The sequence below is a fragment of the Physeter macrocephalus genome, chromosome 5 (assembly GCF_002837175.3).
Source record: "Physeter macrocephalus isolate SW-GA chromosome 5, ASM283717v5, whole genome shotgun sequence".
Lineage (NCBI taxonomy): Eukaryota > Metazoa > Chordata > Mammalia > Artiodactyla > Physeteridae > Physeter > Physeter macrocephalus.
The window spans coordinates 61,685,477-61,696,559 of record NC_041218.1 but is presented as its reverse complement, the minus strand read 5'-3'; the positions used below and the strand labels follow the sequence as shown (position 1 = coordinate 61,696,559).

The following is an 11,083-nucleotide window of genomic DNA, read 5'->3' as shown; positions in this document are numbered from 1 at the left end:
TTAATTCCACTTGGCATAATATCTTCAAGGTTCATTCATGTCGCATCATGCATCAGAATTTCATTCCTTTTAGAGGCTGAATAATATTCTATTGTATGTAAATAGCACTCTTTAGCTGATTTTACCTTTGTCTCTGTCCCTAGCAAACAAATGCAAACCACAGCATTAACAACTGATACAGGTTTAATACAGGGGTCCTAGATGCAACACTGGAAAGAACAATGCACCAGGAATGAGGAGTATTGGTTTTGGGTTCTGGTACCCACTTGCTACATGATAGCTGGGTGGCCTTGGAAAGTTACTTTAACTCTCCAAGCATCATTTTCCTCATCTAATCTAAAAAAGTAAGCTCTTTCTGTCATTCTAAAATCTTGTGGGTTTAAGAGTGTTCTTCAATGCATTGATTCAAAGTCAACAAAGAAAGTGGATTTGAAGGCTTTGTAGTAAGGTGAGTAAGGGACATATTTTGGAAAAGAATGGCTTCTAAAACTTTCCAATTACACAAAAAAAGAAAAGAAAAAAGAGAGGGCGGGGAGAGAGGCAGCTTATACTATGAGAAAGGCCATAACGCATTAGATATGTCTGTGTATGGTGTCTCCCAGTCTAGAGCTGAGCATGAGTCTTGGAGAATTTTTACCTATTTCATTTTATTTTCAACTAGATCTCTGAGACCTTCTATATCTTGTTATTTATTAAAACTTAGTCCCATATAATATTTCAAAAGAGGAATTAAAGTTCAATATTTTGTATATTATCAATTTTCTTCTATATTGTTATTATTCTCTAGTTTATTTCCTTTTACTTTTTCCATTTGTAAATGATTATGATCCTCTCATCTTTACCCTTTAGAGACACGTTTGTTCCTAAGTGCAATTAAGGACTACCCCAGAAAGTAGACAGTAGCAGTGTGGCCAAAAAAAGGAGCAGGGATTGATTACATTCCTCTTACTGTACTGTGGCTGGAGAATGACATGAAAAGGAAGGACAGAACTCTGAAGGCCTCATCTTCCCATGCTTTCTAAATTTCATCCCTAGCCTTAGTACTTACTTATGTTTTCACTGTTGTTGTCTCTGAATATTCTTCCATGGACTCTAGGCAAATAAACCGATGTACATTTTTTATGCCCATTTTCTTTATGTATGTGTTTTGAGCATTTAGCCATGTGGACACATATGATACTAATTCACTAATTTTAACTGCTGCATAGTATTATGTTTTATGATCACAGCACAGTTTACTTATCTGCTCTTCCATTGATGCTTAGGCTATTTTCTTTCTTTTTTAGGCTATTTTCAATTTGTCATTGTACATTTCTCCATGAATACATGTGAGGATGCTTTCAAAACCCTCCTGCTTGAGCCAGGTTTAAGAAATTTGCTTTCCTTATTTTCTGATATAAAATTTCTATGAACCCCAAAGAGTATATTCATTCAACAGAAATAAACTGAGTTCCTGCTGAGTGCAGAGACACCAGGTGAAGCAGAAACTAAGTTCCTGTTCTTGAGGAGGGACTATTGGAATGGGATAATTATCAAGTAATAGTGCAAATAAACAGAACATTACAAGTGTAATAAATAACTTGAAGGAAAAGTCTGTCATCCTGTAACCATACAACAGGAGAATGTGTTCTTGGTTCAGGGCATCTGTGTTGGTTTTCCTGAAGTAGTGATGCTTGGCCTAAAAGCGAAAGAGAAATGAGAGAGAACTAGCCTGGTAAGGAATATGCAGTTTGGGCCAGGTGGGGGTAAGCAGAATCACAAGCAGAGGGAACAGCAGATGTACAGGCCTTGGGCTGGAAGAGAAACTGGCCATTTTAGAGAGAAGGTCTATGTGACTGGGACAAAGAGTGAAGAGAAAGAAGGTGTGAGAAAAACTCGAGAACTATTTGGGCCAGAGCACACAGAACCTTTTGGCTCTTAGCTAAGATAAAGGAATACCATGGACTGGTTTTAAGCTAGGAAGTGATACTACTGAATTTGGATTTTGAAACAACAAATTCGCTGGCTCCAGTATGGTGGAGGCTTTGTTTGGATTCCTGCTTCAGTTTCTGCTGGATCCATGTGATTGAAGCTAAACATCTTATATCACTGGCAGGACTCAGTCATTCTCCTCAAGAGTGACTGAAATGAGGAAATGCTCTTAAGTAGGAGGATCTGCTCTTAGGGCAGGATGCACAGCAGAGCGAGGAAATGGGTTGATATTTTCATGAAGTGGTGAGAATCTTTAGAGAATCAGGAAATGTAAAAGAGGAGTCAAGGTAGGGGAGAATCTGTCTAACGAGGAGAAAAGGAGGGGGAGAGGAAAGAGAGGCTGAAAGCCTGGCTTCCTAAGAAACCTCTTGGTCAAGCCAGTGGGTACAGAAATCAGAATGAACCAGGCAAAACCCAGGGGTAAGGCATTAGCAGAGACTTCAGTTGAAATGTGGAAGGAAAACATAGCTCTCTAGGCAGTCCAAAGTGGACCAAATAGCCCACAAATTGCACAACACAGCAACTAAAATCCTCTAGCCTCTGGGAGGCCTGAATGTGCCTAGACTCAGCCCATGATTAATCTCTCCTTCTTCTTAGAAAATAAGAGTCATGATATGTGACTTGTGGTACCAACATCATAATGGCTCCTGCTGGGTAATTCTCACACGCCACTCCATGCTCCCCGGGCTCTGGCCCCGGTCTCAGCTCAGAAAACATACTTGACAACACTATCATGACTCTTAAAGAACCAACTTTCACTTCACCTATTATCTAGCAGTATGTTTTTCCTTCTCATGCTTTGAATAGATGTTTACTTTCTAAGACAAGGGGGAAAGAAAATGAATTCCGAGACTCAGTTTGCAGTTGGTGAAATGCTTTGCAATCAGAGGGGGAAAGAACTTTTCTGGAAAACAATGATTTTATTTGGCTTTTTCAAAAAGTATATATTACCATAAGAATGACTCAGCCGCGAACACAAACACAGTTGCAGAGAAGAACCTGATTGAAGCATAATTGATTATGTTGGACAATTACAAATGCCCTTATTAAATAATCGCATTTAAACCACATGATAGTTTTACAACTGATTTATAAATACAAAATTGTGAAAGTTTAAGTGACATAATTGTTCTCGGTATCACTACAATTTTCAAATGAAGCAATTTAGCTTTAGAAGCAATTTCACTTCTCATTGCGATGTTATTTTGGTGTCAGGCTGCAAGCTTTTGTTCCACTCCAGAGTTCTAGGAATGATGGTTAACACTTCCCTCTCCTTGGTTAAGGCAATGATGCATTTTTCTAATATACCAGTCCTTCACATTCTACTGCAGATCCAGCAGGTTATAAAAAGAATGATTTGTAGGCCTCCAACTATTTACATGGTTTCCATTTAATGAGACTATTAGATTCTGCATAGATGTGGGAAATGTAAATCTTTCTGAGACTGGGGGTATTGGTGAACTCAGAATAAAAATGGCAAAAACAAAGTATCTTGTGTTTGAAGGTATTAACCAATAATGTTAAGACTTTGCATAGTTTCTCTCAGAACTATATCCCTACCGGAAACCATAAGGGAAATGGCCCGCTATCTCTGGGACATCTCCTGGAATGTTAATCAAAAGTCTGTATTTTCAGGTGCATGAATAAAGACCTTGAAACATTCAACAGATAAAAGCCAATGCCATTAACATTCCTTTATTTAGTTTCTGTGAATTAAATGGTTTTATACAACTACTGTCTCAGTATCACACTCCCAACTCCCAAGGCATGTTCTACACTGGTAATAAGAGCTAAACCTTCTGTATCTCATTTCAGTCTTGCTGATAGCATTTATCAGCAAAATCTGGCTAAAAACAGAATATGCAACTTAAGCCTGATCATAACTGGGCTGCAGAGGAGGAAAGTGGGGGATTATCTGGAGACTGGGAGCACAAATATAAGATTGTATTGTCATTGTGTGCTATAGGCCTTTTACAAACTATAGTGTAAGCCCCAGCTGACAGGCCTTTTCACAACTGACAGAGGAAAATATGAAACTTAAATTCTTCATGACAGATAAATCTGCTGAATGAAAGGAAGACCAATAGGATAATGGTGGGACAAAAAACATATTGCTTTTGGGTAACTCCCTTAAATCTACCTCTTTTGTAAATATACAAAATAGGCATTCAATGAATATCTTCTAAACTCCTACCTATCAGCTTTGCTAAGCAAGCTGTTAAGCTGGAATGATAAAAATAAGCATCTTTTCTTCAGCAGATGAATACAGAGTCTTATAAAACAGGGGTGGCAGATTAAATTTAATATGTGGGCATGAAAGATGCTTCCTGGATGACTATCAACTGGAGTGGATTTCTTGAACCAAAGTTGACATATTACTATTGTAGAAGGCTGATTAATTGAGATATTAAATATACCTAATCCACCATGATTGGGATCTTTGTCAAAGTTTTTAAAAATATGACTATAAGTAATTGCTCTTTTCTGTCAGTGGGTCCCAAGTCCATGAAATGTAACCAGAGACCATCTTTTAGGATTAATATCATTGGCCTTTCCAGTGGTGATACATACTTTTTACCCTTGTCAAGGGCCCTAGGGTTCTTTGCCTTTCCCATGCTAGTTTAGTATTAGCATTTTTCCCTAGGAAAATTCACCCTGGTTGGCTATACTACTTCTGCCCAATTCCAGTGGTGGCCAATGGTAAACTACCTCAAACCATGAGAGGCCAGATTAAACTGAAAAGTACAGTTTCTTGTATAGGCCCTTCCCAGAGTCAACCATTTTTTTTTCATTTGTTTATATATCTTGGAAATATTTAGGAATATATAAACCATATATATACACATCCCTCCTCTTCTTTTTTTTTTTTTTTTTTTTTTGCAGAACGTGGGCCTCTCACTGCTGTGGCCTCTCCCGTTGCGGAGCACAGGCTCCGGACGCGCAGGCTCAGGGGCCATGGCTCACGGGCCCAGCCGCTCTGTGGCATGTGGGATCTTCCTGGACCGGGGCACGAACCCGCGTCCCCTGCATCGGCAGGCAGACTCTCAACCACTGCGCCACCAGGGAAGCCCACTTGTATAGGTTTTTAATCCTTGCGGCTATTTAGCTATTTATTGTGTCACCTCACTGCTCCTGGAGGAAGCTTTCTGAGCAGAAGCACTTCTAGGGGGAGAGGAGGGATTAATGCAGGTTCCTCAGTAGAGGCTGCCTCTCCTGTCAATGGATGGCTGAAGTACCTTGGCAAACCCCAGGTTGAGTTCATAGACAGGTCTTGTTGAGATATCCTGAAGCAAGTTACAGTACCCAAGAGCAGATCTGCCTTAAACTGTCACTTTCCATGGTTGCCAAGTAATTCATGGCTAATCTTCAGCACCGAACTCAAGGTGAGAACTAGAGAGGGTGGGAGGGAGGGAGGGAGGGAGGGAGGGAGAGAGAGAGAGAGAGAGAGAGAAACAGAGGGAGAATCAATGAGTGAAAGAAAAGATGAAACAGGTTAAGAGTGCTGTGGGTCATTTTTCTGACCAGTATGGGTTCATCCATTAGCCAGACAGTCCTGGAATGTCTGGCAGCAGGACTAGGACATAGTCTCAGGCCATGAGAATCTCCCACTGAATCACAAGGAAGAGGAAGAAAGACAGTGAGAGTTAGACTATGAAAAGGAAGAGGGCGTGGAGGAGAAGGAGGAGGGGAGCCAGCCTGGAGTCTGCGAGAAGAATCCAGGCGCCATGGTATAACAGCTGCCTCAGGTATGCTAGCCAGTCTCAGCTCGTTCCCAGCTCTTTCTGGCAAGCCCCAGGCTCAGGCACACACACAACATACTGGTGCGCGCACACACCCACGCCCGCGCACGCACGCACACACTCACACGCACACTCTCAGAGCCGTGTCTGTTGTAAAGAAGTTTCTGGCCTGTCCGCAATAGTGTCTTTCAGCTACTCACCGAGAGAACTGGGCTTGCTGGGCACTTTTTTCCATAACTGTGGTAAAATTGCCTAAGACCTTGGTAAATAACAAAATCTACTCAAATACAAAGGGATTTAACTTACTCTAAAGGTTATTATGTTTTGTCTGCTGGATTAAAATTGCTTCCAAAGTTATTAGAGAAACTTAACATTAGCACTTACTTTTCTATAAAGAAACAAACCACACACAAACAAAGGTGCAGCATTATACAGTAATTATCCAAAATGCTACCGCTTGGAATAATAAGAATGCTGTGTGTTTACATAGCATCTTTCTTTTCCAAAGAATTCAAATAGCTACACCACTCATATCCCATTATTCCTATCAACAGTCTTCTAAGAACTATGCGGGTGGCAAGGATAATTATCTACATTAGATAGGAGGAATAACTGAGGCACAGAGAAACATTCAGGATCACACAGTAAGGAAACAGCAATTGTGGATTTACTATATAAAACATTTTACCTGTCTAGAGTTTTGCTGTTTAAGTAAAATATATATTTCTCTTTTCCATCTTGATTCTCTAAAGACAATTTGCAGCATCTTTCCTTTTTGGGGACTCATCTCTGACCCCTTCTTTGTGTGCAATCTCTACCTTAGCACTTATCAGAGTTGTAATACTTCATTTATTTGCCTACCTCTTTCCTGATATTATATTCTTCTTGAGGGCCAGCACTTGCTCATCTCCAATGCTTGAAAAATAGCTGATGCTTCTTAAATGTCTGTTGGTTGAATGAATGAAAGAAAAAACAATGAATGAATTAATGGACAATCTTCTAAGAAGAATTTCTGACAAGGTAACAATAAGTGCAAATTTGGGCTTAAACTAAATACGTCTCATCTGATTTTACCTTTGCTGTGACAAATATGTCCACCTCACAAGTCTTTTAAAAATCCAGTGAATACATTTAGAGCTGAGTCCTTCCCTGCCTGGGCTGTTGAATTTACTGTTTGGAACAATAAACTGAGACTTGCGAATATAGTAGGGCTCCAGATGGTCTATTGTAATTATTTTCCCCATAGCCCTCTTTTTTTGATATCTAAGAGAAAGCATTTAGATATGGAGGTTTTGAGGAGTGTTAATATACAGTTATTATGCTGTCCCCAAAACCCTTTCCTCTGTGTATTCAATCTTAAAGCCAGATTGTTACTTGGGGGAGGGGGTATAAACCCCAAAATAACAATAGGAACAATAATTGCTCTTCAAGGAGACTACAAATTTAACTCTCTTTTATACATTTTTCAGTGATCAATACAAAAAAGGCAAGGTAATATATGTTCATCTTTACCAGATGTACTTTATGTATCCCCTTACGTTGGAAGCCTAGCAGGAGTAGAATGTCACAACAGACATTTACTGAAATACCTGGGGAAATGTAACAAAAAGTGTTAGAGGAAAATGGTCTTTCAGCTAAATTACCTAATATATTTGCTAATGGTATCTGATTTAAAAGCCATAAAAATACCAAGTTAAAAGCACATTAGAAGATGTGTTATATTTATAAGTGTTTGTCACCTTGGCAACAAAAGCTATATTCCAAATCTAACACTAGCTATGATGGGCCAAGACCTTTTAAAATTGGTAAATACTCTTTATGGCAATGATCTGCTTTCAGCTACTGAATGTTAGAACTAGAAAAGGCAAGTTCTTCATTGCATAGCAAGTTTTTTCTTTCTTGTTGTTTGTTTGTTTGCTTTGCTAGCTTTCTACTATGGGTAAGCTTTTTCTTTCCATTAGTAACTAGGGTTTATCATTAACAAGAAAAACATTGCATTTTCAAATAAAGCATCAGTCTTAATTTTTCCCTTCCTGTACTCAGAAATGCAGACATAATAACTTGAAGGTTCCTAAAGATAGAGTTTATCTATCAACTTTACACTGCAGTTTATCAACCACATCACGGACCTTGGTCCATGGATGAAATACCACAGGTGTATAATATAAAATTGACCTTATGCTACAAAAATCATCCTCCTAAACAGCTGGGTGGAATTTGTTTAGTTTAATAGGGGATCTTACACATGTAAGTTTTCATACACCTTTACCTTCCTAGTGAGCTGCCTCAGGACTGAAACATTACCTTTCACTGTGTCTCACTAAAATTCTGCTTCCTACATAAAACTAGTAAAAATGGATGATTTGGTAATGTAAACCCATGTTTTAAAAGGTGGATTTCAGATGGACCTGAAGGAGGTTTAGATATGGACTCTTACCATTCTTTGCTCATTTCCTAAGCTCCAATCTGATTTCCAAATCCTATTTTTAAATGTTTGGGCTATGTGCCAGTCAAAGATTATAATTCCAAGAGTCTAACTAGATTCCCATGTGGTTGAACCAATTTTCAGAAGTAAACCATGGAGAAGGTCTGGGTAAACACACATTCTCTGTGGGCTGTGGCTATTCACTGAGAGCCTAGACAAGCTGTCTCTGCAGCCAGCTTGGGAAGACCCAAGCCCAACTCGTGATTTGTAATCATGCTCAGCAGGTTCTCAAATAGACGGCACCTCAAAGGGCTGAAGACTATCCCTCCTAAGTAACCTTCTTTAACACAAGGAGAGCATGTCCTTCTGCCCAGAAGAATCAGTAAAAATGCCCTACCATAAAAGCAGAGGCTAAATAGTGCCAGGAAGTATATCATTGCTTTCTTTTTATTTTCTAAAGAATAAGGTCTTCTCAGTGAACATAGAAAATAAGGTTTAGTTTATGAGACAGGGACATTAATAGTGCAGAAAGAGAATGTTCTAAAGGAGAACATAAGCCTCCAGCTTGGAACCAATAAATTAAGGTTGCAACTTTGAGTTCATATATAAACCTATAAACCATATGAACAAAGCTGACAAAATATACTCAAACATAGTTAACCAGATTTACCTTCCATTGACTGAAGCCGAGGAATCACATGGATTGACATGTATTCTAGCAGTTAAACACATTTTTCATTTGACTGATAAATGTAACTCACCTCTGGAGAATGTGTTCTGGTTATATCACATTACCACTAAGCCCTTTGTTTAACTCCTAACAAACCAAGTCATAATCTGTTGGCAAAAAAATTTGTCCATTTTTGCCTCAATATGATTTTTAAATAGCTTTGATGGAAAATTACAGCACCTTGTTTTAAAATCATCATATATCATATTATTTAAAGTGCTGACTACATAATCTCATTTTACACTCCAGAAAATATAAGCAAAAGGCTACTGATGGCCTGAATTTTGCCAAATGTAAAGACACAAGATACTTCAAAATAACTGCCTTAGCTGAGAGAAAAATACAACATGTAACATCATTCTAATTTCTTCCTAAGGGGATAATGAGCCCACGAGGGAATAGACTGATTTTTTTTTTTGCTCAAATATATACCCCCTACATAGTAGGCAAGCAATAAATATTTGTAGAATTGAAAATGAATATTAACAAAGATGAACTTCAGTAAGTCTATTTTATGCATTCCACACGCTATCCACAAATTAAGGAATGGTTGTCTACACAAATATGTAGCCAAGAAAAGATGTCAGAAGTAGGAGTAAGATAAAATAACATGATCCTTTTCCATTTTGTTGATGTTTTTGTGTGGACACGTTTGCCTTTTAGACCTGAAAGATGAGTAAAAATTAGGTAAAGAGGATGGGGCCATAGTAGTGTAACCCAAGGTGGAAAGTGAGAATTAGAATGGCAGGAATATTAAGGAGACTTGCCTTTCTAGAGTGAAAGTTGTAGGTTTAAGTGAGGAGGAAATGTATTTAAGTAGGTAGGGTGGGGCCAGTTGTAGACCAAGAACGGAAGCTATTTGTGAAGAGCCAGGCCTTGCACAGTTTCCCTCAGGTGATACCTCATGACACAACTTTGCAGTGGGTATGATTTTCCTTACTTCAGATTGGAGAGAGTCTCAGAAAGTTTAAATGCCTAACCTGGTGGTTCTCTGCAAGTAAAGATGAGACATAATCCAACATTCTTTCCACTACACTATATTGTATTGAAAACCTGGCAGACAGACATAGAGATTAACATGCATAGAAAGCAACAGCATTTAAACCAAGTCCAGAAAAATCAAATCTAAATAAACAATTAAAAAATGCAAATGGCTCAAGAGGGCCCCTGACTGCCTTGGGATTTTTCCGTGTGTGAAATGAGCAACATCAGCACATAATCACGTTCTTAACCTCAACAGGGTGACCTGATTAACTTTCAGCTATACATTTCAAAGTAGTACTGATTAAGACTTTGCTGCTTAGAGTGTTACTGTTCATCATGCCAGAAAACCTCAGGTCTGATTTGGAAAACATAAAATATTCTAAAGGCGGATCTGGTTACAGAAATTTAGACATTGTCTTTTACTGGCAACCTGGCAAATCTGCTGCCTACTCTCCTCCCTTTGTGGTTTGCATGCTGCTTCCATATACGACACTGGCATCCCATTCGGAAGTTGTTTGTTGTGCTTTGGTTTATGTTTCATACAACAACTTCCCTGAGCCACTTCTAAGAGAGGATAATAATGACAAATTTGAAATTTTCTCCCCAGAAAAGGAGGCTGTGGTGAAAATGCTAGACGACATTTAAGCAACTACCATTAAAGGCATTTTAATTTTCTGTTGACAAACACGGTTTTCCAAATGATTCACAGTGAAGTTTCTGGGCTGACAGCCATACAGCCTGTCTAGGACTATGTTTTCTGGTTCTACCAAAGTGCTAATGAAAGCTTCATTCTTCTGCTGGTTACTTTCAGTGGGGGACCTAATAACGTCTTGAAAATCACAGTGCTACTTGGGTTCCTGGTTCCACAGCTTGTGCTCTCACCTTCCTGGAGTGCCTTGCCCCCATCTCTTAGACCAGGCTCTCCTAATCCCAAACACTAATAACGTCAGACCTGAGAGAGGACTGCTTTAAGGTGCACTGGTCCCACGCTCAGCAGCACGCATATCCTCTCAGCAAAAGCGGCCTAGTTCTCAGGCCCCAGTTCTGCAACCTGGAGTTTTATCTTGTTTCAGATTCAGTCTCCACTAACTTTAAGGTTTTCCTATGTTGGGGCAGGACAGGAATAAAGACGCAGACGTAGAGAATGGACTTGAGGACACAGGGAGGGGGAAGGGTAAACTGGGACGAAGTGAGAGAGTGGCATGGACATATATACACTACCAAATGTAAAAT

General features: G+C 39.2%; 1 long non-coding RNA gene across 1 annotated transcript in view; it reads right to left on the bottom strand.

Moving 5' to 3' along the window:
• Nucleotides 1–4,907: 4,907 nt before the first annotated feature.
• Nucleotides 4,908–11,083, bottom strand: part of LOC129392118 (uncharacterized) — an 88,916-nt gene continuing 82,740 nt past the window's right edge. Inside the window, exons 3-4 of the long non-coding RNA XR_008617296.1 lie at nucleotides 6,573–6,656; nucleotides 4,908–5,361 (exon numbers count right to left, since the gene is read on the bottom strand). This is a non-coding gene — a long non-coding RNA (uncharacterized lncRNA). The remainder of the gene's footprint in view (nucleotides 5,362–6,572; nucleotides 6,657–11,083) is intronic.